The sequence below is a fragment of the Desmodus rotundus genome, chromosome 11 (assembly GCF_022682495.2).
Source record: "Desmodus rotundus isolate HL8 chromosome 11, HLdesRot8A.1, whole genome shotgun sequence".
Classification (NCBI taxonomy): domain Eukaryota; kingdom Metazoa; phylum Chordata; class Mammalia; order Chiroptera; family Phyllostomidae; genus Desmodus; species Desmodus rotundus.
The window spans coordinates 25,950,553-25,961,336 of NC_071397.1; the positions used below are offsets into that span (position 1 = coordinate 25,950,553).

At 33.1% G+C, this 10,784-nt stretch overlaps 1 protein-coding gene across 1 annotated transcript in view; it reads right to left on the minus strand.

Annotated features, from left to right (window-relative positions):
- Positions 1 to 10,279, minus strand: part of EYS (eyes shut homolog) — a 1,562,674-nt gene extending 1,552,395 nt beyond the window's left edge. The window contains 1 exon segment of the mRNA XM_071219700.1: positions 10,155 to 10,279. The gene's annotated coding sequence lies outside the window, so the exon portion shown is untranslated.
- Between the last annotated feature and the right edge of the window lie 505 nt (positions 10,280 to 10,784).

Sequence of the window (10,784 nt, forward strand, 5' to 3'; positions counted from 1 at the left end):
TGTGTATTTATTAAAACATCACTCTCAAAACAACATTAAGTATAGATTGGCAAATTAGAAGAAAAGATACAGTTCACAAGATTTATCATTGTGTATCATGAGATTATGATGAAAAGTTGGTTAATTAGTTTTGACTTGACTTCTGTATAGTGTATTTTAACAGTACTCTTGATTTTCTTAACTGTAGTCAGTACTGCAAACCACTTCTTCTGTATTTGATAAATTAAATAATTAAATGAATAAAAATTAATAAAAAGCATGTGAAGAGTGAATATAGAAAATTTCCTAAATGTTTAAAGATTTAGAAAAAACATAAGTACAGTATAACTTATTGTTTACTGTAAAGTGATATATGAAGCTTGCACATCATAAAATTATAAGAGTAATTTTCACAATAAAAATAATTCAAAAATAATTTTGGAGTCTTTGTAAGTAAAATTTGCAATTTATTTTAATATGTATTATTTACAATAAAACTAATTTGACAATTTAAAGTGTCTAAGAACAAAGAAACTAATTACTCAAACTGATTAGAATATAGAATTCCTATTTATTTTCTATTCTTTCCTTTTATAAAATTAAGTTCTAATGAATAGTATACGTCTTTACTTTGAAGAGACCAAATTGAATTGGTAAATTAGGTATGGATTATGTTAGGGTCACAAAAGCATAAAAAAAATATATATAGCTCAAAAATTCAAACTAGAATAAACACACATCAATGAATTCAGTTTGGATTAAAAATACAAGTATATTTTTAACCTCTTATTTTTAAAATCATTATGATTGACAATCACTAATAATTTAAAAACTACATAAAAATCAATGTCCCAACTATATTTGTCATTATGAATAGTTGCTTCATCAAGTACTTTAAATATTTTTAAAAAGTATCTTTCACAAGCTAATATCAAATTCATGTTAAGTACATTTTCACACCAAGGTGACTTTTACAGTAAATGTTTACCATAGAGATGATTTATTTGCAATGTGCATGTGATCATCAGTGACCGATTGGATCCTGCTCTGGTGTTCTGTTTTCTAAGGCAGTTTCTCAATAATTTTGACATTGATCATCTGTCAATATGATTTGCTAATTTTATGAGACTCGTTGTAAACAAAATAAGTAAATGTTTGCAGGCCCACAGAGAAAACACTACAGCTATGAATTTAAGTTCTGTTTGACATAAGCATTCTTTTTCATCAAGTTTAAAAATAGAAGCAAGTGACAATATTTTTTCTTTTTTTTCCTTTTTTAAGTTCTTGCCAGATGATTGAGTTTTAAGCCTTTAGAATATAAAAACAACTAATCTAAATGGTAGCGTAGCTTAGCTTGGCAAGTAATAAAATTAGGCAATGGAACCAATCGCAAGCATGTATCAAGGAAGACATGAAATTACTACTTCATTTCACCTGTTAGTCAAAGTCATTCAGTGCGCCCGATGCCTTCTAAATCATATCCTTAGCCCCAGTTTCTAAGGCAAAAGAATACATTTTAAGAACCTGGAAATAAAGCCAATGTGTTCCATTTCAAAGATAATGCACTACCATGATTAATGCACAAGATAATAAGAAACACATACATGCAGTTTACAAAGAGTGACTTAAAGCTTTGTCCATCAAATGAGCTTGTAACACCAATGCAGGGGTGTTAAATTTGTGTGTGTGAGAGTGGGAGTACCACATACCCTGGTACCTAAGTCATCATCTGAGGGAAGGACTCCAGTCTACGGAACAGTGTATCTAAATGGCTGTTAAATAACAGCCATTGCCTGACAAAGGTGCAACTGCCTACTCATTTACAGGAAAAGAACATGTTTGCCTCCCTAAAAGAACATGTTTGCCTCCCAAGAAGCAATATTTATCTTTTGTATATAAATATATGATTTACATTCAAATTTAAAGTCCTTTTATTGGTTACATGAGAAAGCATAGTCTGTTATAAATAAAAAACATGTGGATCTAAGTATGTATTTGTCCTAATGAAGTAAGTAGCTCCAACTTCTAATGAATAGATTCATTAATTGTATTGATTAATATAAATTAAAAATGTGTTTAATCAGTAAAATATGACTTCTTTTAAAATTATAAACTGAAAGGAGACATATGCTAATGAAAATTATCCAGTATACCAGAATGAAGGCAACACTGATCATTTTGTGCTCCACCTCACCCAGATTAGGTGACACGAGGACACTTGTTTTGCGTCTTCCTCGGATTGTGTTCCCACAACTGCTGTGGTGTGCCTACTGCCTTGTCAATGTCGCTGCATGTCCTGGGGCCCAGCACCTGGAGTGGTGAAGCATTTACCGAGCTGCAGATGTTATGTTACTGAAGAATGTTTACTGAAATATGTTATTCACTCCTTCATATGCATTTCCTCCTTGAAATTCTATGATCTTTGCATCGGCACAGTTTTAGCTCGTTAATCCCAGAACTTGATTTTTCATTCAAAAATCTGCCACAGAAAGCGTTAAGCATGAACAAACTGTTTCACCATAAAGAGCACTAAGGAATGTCTTCTTGACAGTGTTTAAAACAGAGTACTTCTTATAATTCATTTCTAAACTGAGACAATATAATAGGAAGCTCTTCCAAATAGTCAAGTGTGTCAAACAAAATCAACCACAGTGTTCACCTTTGGTAAATCATAAGCCTTATGTGCAATTGATAGATTAAATTTACTTCTTATCTAAGTAACATTCCTATAGTTTTTCTTATGTTTTAGTTAATGTTAACAACTGCACTTGATTTAAGCCATTACAGATAATCTAAATTTATTATATTGTACTTGCATACTTATTCATTTGACATCAGACTTATATATTTCTTGTTTTCGTTATTGTTATTGTTTTGAAGGTGGGTTGGTATGGTTTTATAGGTGCTTATCTGCACTTATTATAAAGTTGAACTTTCACAATTTTATTTCTCTAGTAATTTTTACCTTTTAAAAATTTTCCTAAGGTATAAATTATATTTATGTCATTTTCTTTTTCACTTTGAAAAATTATTTAATTTTAATGGAAATATTTATGAATGACCTTTACTGAATACCTATTTATTGAATTCTTCTTTGTATTATGCATCATACTAGGACCTGTGATTGCAAGAAAAAAAAGCAGATACATACCTTGCTTTGATGGACTTCTCAGTGATGTGGGCAACACATGAGCAAACAGTTATGAACGGTGGTAAGACCGCAGTGTCACAGATGTACAGTGTCAGGCATGCATGTGTAGAGTAGCTGCTAAACCACCTGTTCTGGATTATACCTTTTTCCTAAGATATGGAGATGTCTTCATTGTTTGGTTATAGCCAGTGAAGGGTCATAAGGGTAAATATCAGCATTCATCAGTAAAATGGCAAAACCGTAAGAGAGTTGGAAGGGATGGAGAAGAGAGGGCCAGGGAAGTAAATGGTGAGCTATGGGGAAGGGATGGTAATGAAGATCAGATAATGAAGGTCATGTACGAACCAAACTGAGTTTGGATTTTACTCTTGCAGCAATGTATAAACATCAACAGAATTTAAGAAAAGGAGTTATAATCACATTTGCATTTTTGAAAATGTAATACAACATTCTAACTGCTGACTAGACCAGCCCCTGTAAGGCCAGTTAGGAAAATCACTGTAATAATCTAAATGAGAGACAAGAAAGATTTACACAAAGGTTGTGCCTGTGATATGAATAGAGAAAAGAAGATGTTTTAGTTATAGATATTAGAAGACAGAGTCTGTGAAAGCTTATGACAACTAGAAAGCAATAAGATCCAGGTTTAAACAGAAATAGCCTACAGTTAAATGGAGAGACCATGACCACATATATGTGGTTAACTACTACATGTCACATTTTATTTTAACTTTTAAAACATATATATAAATTTTTATGGTAATATTGATTGAAATGCTCTCTCATATTTCTTCCACATTTTTAATTATAGCTCTGGTACATAGCACTGAGTGTAATATTTACCATATTTCTTCACATCTAGGGCACACTTTTCCACATTTGTCATGTCTGATGTTGGAATACATCTTATATTTCTCCTTACTGTAACACATCGCCATCATTTCTCACTACAAGACCTGTTTCATGTTTTATTTTGTATCTTATTTCCTAATCTCCACCCTATTGTTTTCTTCTCATAGAAACCATTTGTAATGTGTTTCACATATGTTCCTCAAGTGTAGATATATCCTTGTAAAATATGGTGTTGTTTTGGGGTGTTTTAAGTCCATTAAGGGTTTTGTAAATCACAACCCTGTCCTAGTTCTCTCATCCAGCCTTGTTTACAGGTTGATCCATTTCACACATCTAGTCTATAGCTCGTTATTGCTGGCTAATATTTTATAGTGTGATTTACTACATTTTATTTATCCATTATTTAGAGAAGGATATACAAGTTGCTTCCAACTCCCTGTTGCTATACACACCGTCCTTGTATGAATCTTTGCAAGAATTACCCTGAGGTATGTATCCAGGAGAGGAATCCCTGCCTGTACTGTTTAAATTATTTTTTCATTAAAGATTACTAAATAATTTCTTTGATTATGGATGTACAAATATTTAAAATCATCCTTCCAATAAGCAATGGATTACATGGAGGCCACAGACAATCTGCAAAAAAATAAGATAGATGTCTATTTTACTCCTAAAAGGGAAAGAAATTCTACATGGATACAAATGCAAACACTTAGAAAGATTGAAGTCCTGTTACTACTGGGAGAAAACAGAAGCAGCCAAAAAGATCTGCCCACTTTTCCAGCTCTCTTACCAGTCTCCTTTTTTCTTGCCTATCTCTCTGTAATCTGTTTTCCTTACAAAGGCCAGAATGATGACTTTTAAAAAAAAAATTTATTGTTATTCAATTACAGTTGTATGCCTTTTCTCCCCATTCCTCCACCCCACCCCAGCTGAACCCACCTCCTTTTAGGACTGACCACTTACATACCTCCTCTGTTAAATAAATACATAAATGAATGAATAAATAAATAAAAATAAAAACACTTCTCCAAAGTTTTCCTCTGACATTACAATGCAATGTGCATTTCCTACTGTGATGTAGCCCAGGCTCTGACCCCTGCCTTCACTTCAAAAGCAGTTCAGTACTGCTTTCGCTTTTGCAGTCTGTGCTACAGCTACATAGCATTCCTCTTGGATTTTACCAAACGCTGTCCTGCTTCAGGGTATTTGCACAGCTTGTACCATTTGCTTGGGGTGTTCTCTCTTCTCTTTGGATGACCAATATACTTCCACATTATTAAGACTTCAGACTACTCCGTATATCTAAAGTACCCAACCAGGCAATGGCACCTCATTTAATTTGAATTTGCATGATGTGTATTATTAAATATTTCCTTTGCTATTTATATTTGATTTTTCTGCTCTTCTTCAGAAATAAAGGCTTAACAAGATATGGAATGTTTCTTGTCAAAGTAATTGCTCAGAACCTAGAACAGTGCAGGGAAGATAACAGATTCTCACAACTTCTTATTGAATAAGTGAATAAATGAATCAAAGGATATGTACATATCTGGACAAATACTTTTTGTGACAGAAAGCTTTGCAATTTAGTTACAGTTCAGGGATATCTTATACTGCATTTAGTTACATTACTCTAATACTTAAATATACTTCCCTGGCTTCAGTATAAATCCACAAATGTAATACTGAACAGTTAAAGATCAAGCTGAGGCCAAATTCAGATTTAACAAGCTAATCTCAACAGGCTGTGCCCTGCAGGCTAATGACCGACATGTGTTCAGGAAGCTGCCATCTCCACAGGTTAGTGAGAAGACTATGACCAGTTTTCTCCCCGTACCCTCATTGGCTCTCTGTTGTTCACTCTGTGTCTGGAGGAAGAATTTCTTATCTTTTTTATTTATTTCTCCAAAAGGAAAAGGATCTTTTTTTTCTCCATTTAAATTTATTTACTTGTACTTACTGGAAGTCATTAATTTTATAATAAATTTTAATCGGTTTCAAAATTAGGTATAATTTATAAATAAAAAATATCTGTAATGTTAGTTTATGGACTTAATCTTTATGCTGATTTGAAATGAATAAATTTATCTTCTGTAATTATCAAGGAAACAGATTAGCATAACATAAATATAAGGCAATGTGTGTATATATATATATATATATATATATGTGTATTTTTGTGCGATAATTTTGTGTTATCTTTGCTAGACTATGGTACCCAGTTTGGGGCAAACACCAGTGTAGATGTTGCAGCAAAGATATTTTTTAAATGCGATTATATATAAATCAGTGGACTTTGAGGACATCACCTTCCAGAATGTAGATGGGATTCATCCAATCATTTAAAGGCCTTAAGGGGGAAAAAAAAAGATGGAAATCCCAGGAAGAAGGAACCCTGTCTCACACTGCCTTAAGACACAGAGCTGGAATATTTACTCTTCCGTGTCTCTATAACCTGTCAGATTGCCTACAGACACACACACACACACACATATGTGTATATATACAAATGTATGTGTATATCCCAGCCACTGTTAATATAATGAAAACTGTTTGTGCTCCATTGATGTAACCTGGCAGCCAAGGAGAGTGGGCTGGAATGCACATGCGAGAACAAGGACAACTTCACTCTACTACTCAGTGGGGGACAACAGATGCCATTGAGTGAGCATGTGTGCAGTGTGGCTCTCACATTCAAAATGACTGAATAGAGCAACAGATCTGCATCAAATTTTGCAAAAGCTTGAACATTCCTACATGGAAACTACTCAGATGATTCAGAAGGCCACAGCTATGGGCAACTGGTGATTAGCTGCTTCATAAGGACAATGTGCCTGCTCATGCATCATGTCTCATGCAGAGTTTTTTGGCAAAGCATCGAACCTCCCTAGTGATTCATTCCCCCTTACAGCTCAGATTCGGTGTCCTATGACTTATAGCTTTTCCCAACACTAAAATCACCTTAGAAAGGGAAGAGATTCCAGACCATCGATGAGATTCAGGAAATCAGCACAGGGCAGGTGATGGCAAGTGGGAGAACCGTGTGAGGTCCCACAGGGCCCCCTTTGATGGGGACTGAAGCATCATTGTCCTATACATGATGTTTCTTGTATCTTGTATCATTGTCAATAAATGTCTCTATTTTTCATATTACATGGTGGATACTTTCTGGACAGGCTATATATATGTGTCTGTATACACACACACATATACACACACACACGTATATACATATATATGGGGAATAAGAAATTATTTGACTTATTTGAGGAAATTTTTATAAATTTATCTATATTGCATGATGACTTCCAAATTTATATCCTAAAATTCAAAGGAGATATTTAATGAATCATTTAAATAACATATGTTAACATTTAAATACGTTAGATTTACTATTAAATTTTATGAAGAATATATTCTATTCAAGAATTTGAAGAATCAATATGTATTGGTTCCATCTATATTTAATTTCCCCACATAAAATTGAGTATTCACTCAGATTTAAAAATGATCCATTTATTATCTATATCTAACTTAAAATCCCTGGGTTGCCAAATTATTACTTTAAAAGTAACAGAAAAAAGTTCTGATATCTGATCAATGTGTTGGCTAAAATGCGAGAAGCTAACGTAATTGTGAGTAGAGTATGTTATTGATAATGGGGAGATCTAATGAGGTTCTCCCCAAAGTTTAAAGAGAGAGCAGCGAATTTCCTTCTGAGCATTAAGTGTAAATTTGTCATGTAATAGATCAATATGGAGTCACAAAGTCCCTTTAAAGGTGTTTTGCAAGGCTGTCAGATCTGGCTGTAATCTCGTAACAGCCATAGCAGCATGTCTGGAAAATGACTGAGTGAATTAGATGTGGGTGTCTTTGAAAAGGAAGCTGAAAAGAAGCTATGGAGGCAATCAGACTCAAAGAAGGGGCAGATTCTCACATAAAAACTCCACAGGTAGAATCCCAGTGTTAAATAATAAGTATTTCTTCTAGTTTATTCAAAGATGAAGATTATTTCTTTAGCATTATTTTTAAGAAAGAACTGGTTATCTTTTAAGATAGAATTTCCTCTGATAACACAACATTTTTGTGAACTGTATACTTAATTATTTTTGCTTCCTGAGCCTTAATACATAGAAATAAGAGTGAAATAAAGCATTTACTTACATTAGTTGGGGTAGAATGTAGCAAAAAGATTAACATTTCATTAGACTGTCTCTAAAATGTGCAGTTACCACTGAGGTTTCTGTAATACCCGACAAGCATACATGATTTTTATTGAGATTATAATTAGGTGATTAGCCTCCTGACAACTTGGGCTACTCCTGGAGAACAATAAACATTTTGGATGCTACCATGTAGAGCAAGAACCTGGTAGAAGTCAATGAACCTGGGTCCCCTGAAACGAGAATGTATGTGTAGAATTGCAGTTGCTTGATGTGCTCAGGGCTTGCTGGTGACTCTCTGCCAGACGTGTTTAATTCCTTTTCTTTTTTTCTTTTTCCCTAAACAACATACTGTTGTTATCAGGCAACTATCGAAGTGGAAAGTCTGAATGACTTAATGTAGTTATCTTATTTTTAACACGCTAACTCAATATTTGCTGAGTACTTCTAAATGATAGGTTTGGTGATAAGTTTCGGGAATTCGGGTGAGAGAGGAAGTTGTGGTTGTTCCTTGTCCTCACAAAACTCAATCTCTAGTTAGTTATAATGCAGAAAATCTTGAAATTTGATTCTTTTGTGGGTTTTTTTTGGCTGCTACAATATAGAAGTTTTTTCACATTTAGGTTTTGTGTTCTGAAACACTGAGTAAAATTTATTACTAATAATTATAAAACTCTTTTAGTTAAGATTAAATCAAGATCACTTATTTTTCATTTCTAAAGGGAAATAAAGTGGTCTGAACAACTCCATAGTTTACAGAGCCACTTTAAGCCAATTAAAATTATAACAACACTCTAGAAGAGCAAAGACTAAAAGAATATCTTAATCATTTCTTAATATGTTGAATTATTAGCATCTGTAATTTATGTTGAGAATATGAACACATTTAATTTACTAGTAATATTGTACTTCCTAGGTTCTGTTAATACTATAAACTTGCAACATTATTATTACTTAAATGTTGTTTTAAATATAAATACCCACTACAAACAGTTTCAATATAGCATAGCAGTACATTAAAATGCATATTCATGTGCCCATATAGATTATCATATGTATTTTATGCCATTCAACATCCAGTAATTTTTAGGAAGAATAAGAAATATTGCTCATATTAGCCCCCATGACAATATTTTGTAATACTGTGATTGATTTTGAAAATAAAGGGTATCTTAAGTTTAGCAAATAGTCATTTTATATCATATCCTAAAATAACAAGTAATTCAAAATATATTATTTTTGTAATATGTCATTACTTAATCACTGATTTTAAGTTAATTAAAATCTTAAGAGTTAAATAGTACTGATGAAGCCTATTGAGCCATAAATTACCAAAATAATCAAATAAGATTGGCAAGGTGTTAAGGTAAGGGTGTTCAAAATTTGAAACAGTTTTACTGTTTCTTTTTAAAACCCAATCATCATAGCTGATAAATTATAGGAAAAGTTAAATGAACAACACCAAAAGGAAATGCTGTCTTTAGAGTCTCACTGAGGGACAAAAAACTAGTGAGCATTAGCATAAAAATAGAAGACACTTTGAAAAAACTGGTTGTGGATATACATTTAACATCTTTTATATACAATGTGTAAAAACTATATAATTTCTTTTGCAATTGACATTTCACAGCATTATCTATGCAGGTGAACAATGGGGAATATCTTTAAAATCTCAAGCAATCCTGAGTACTTCATGATCAAATAAAGACTCTTTGGCAATACCCAGATCCTATTTCTCAGAGGAGCTGGAAATTATATTCTTTGTTTGCAGATCCAAAGAATACAAAGCAATTATATTTGCTTGGTTCAAATAGAATGACTATCCTTAAGCATATGACAAAGAAGATTTTATAAAAAGGTTTTTTAAAGAACAAGTAAAAAAAATAAAAACTTGGACAAAGAAATATTTATGATGGCTAATAGACATCTTTGTGATTAGATTCTGCTAGGCAGTTGTCACCTTGTAATAGAAAAGTAATTTCTACATGGAATCAAATACAACTTACCCCTGATATTCAACCATTAGTCAAGGTAGCTTGCAACCCTGGGAGGCTCCTGGTTACTGTTAATGTCTGTACTTGCCTAGCGTGTATCCCTTTGTTTCTTAGGACCCTTATCAAATAAGACTTCTTTTACATGTGGCTTTTGAAAAGAAGCAGTGCAAGCTCTAACCTGCTTCAGTAAGAGGTAAACTCATTAAAGCCATGTGCAGGCTCACATAAGGCTTGGCCTTTATTTAGCTAATCTGGAGATGAATACGGAAAGCCACCATCTGGAGCTTTGTATAAATCCATAAGCAAAATACTGCTCTTTAATTTAATTATTTCCAGTTGCATTTGTAACTCACCATTTTCATTGCTAACTTCATGTGTCTCAGCCTGCATGCTTTCTTGTGTTTTCAGGGATTAATACAAATTGATTTTTTCTTTAGTTCAGATACAGACAGACAGAGAAAGAAAAAGGCCTTATGTTACTAGGGAAACCTAACGCTGGAGGTTTAGTGACAACCTTAGATGGTATTGTACAGCAAAGGCTGTCAGGATAAAAGAACAGAAAGAGAGCTTGCTGATGCAAAAAATGAATTTAGAATGTTACTTATTGATTCCACGATGATCTTTATAAAAGAAGTAATGCAG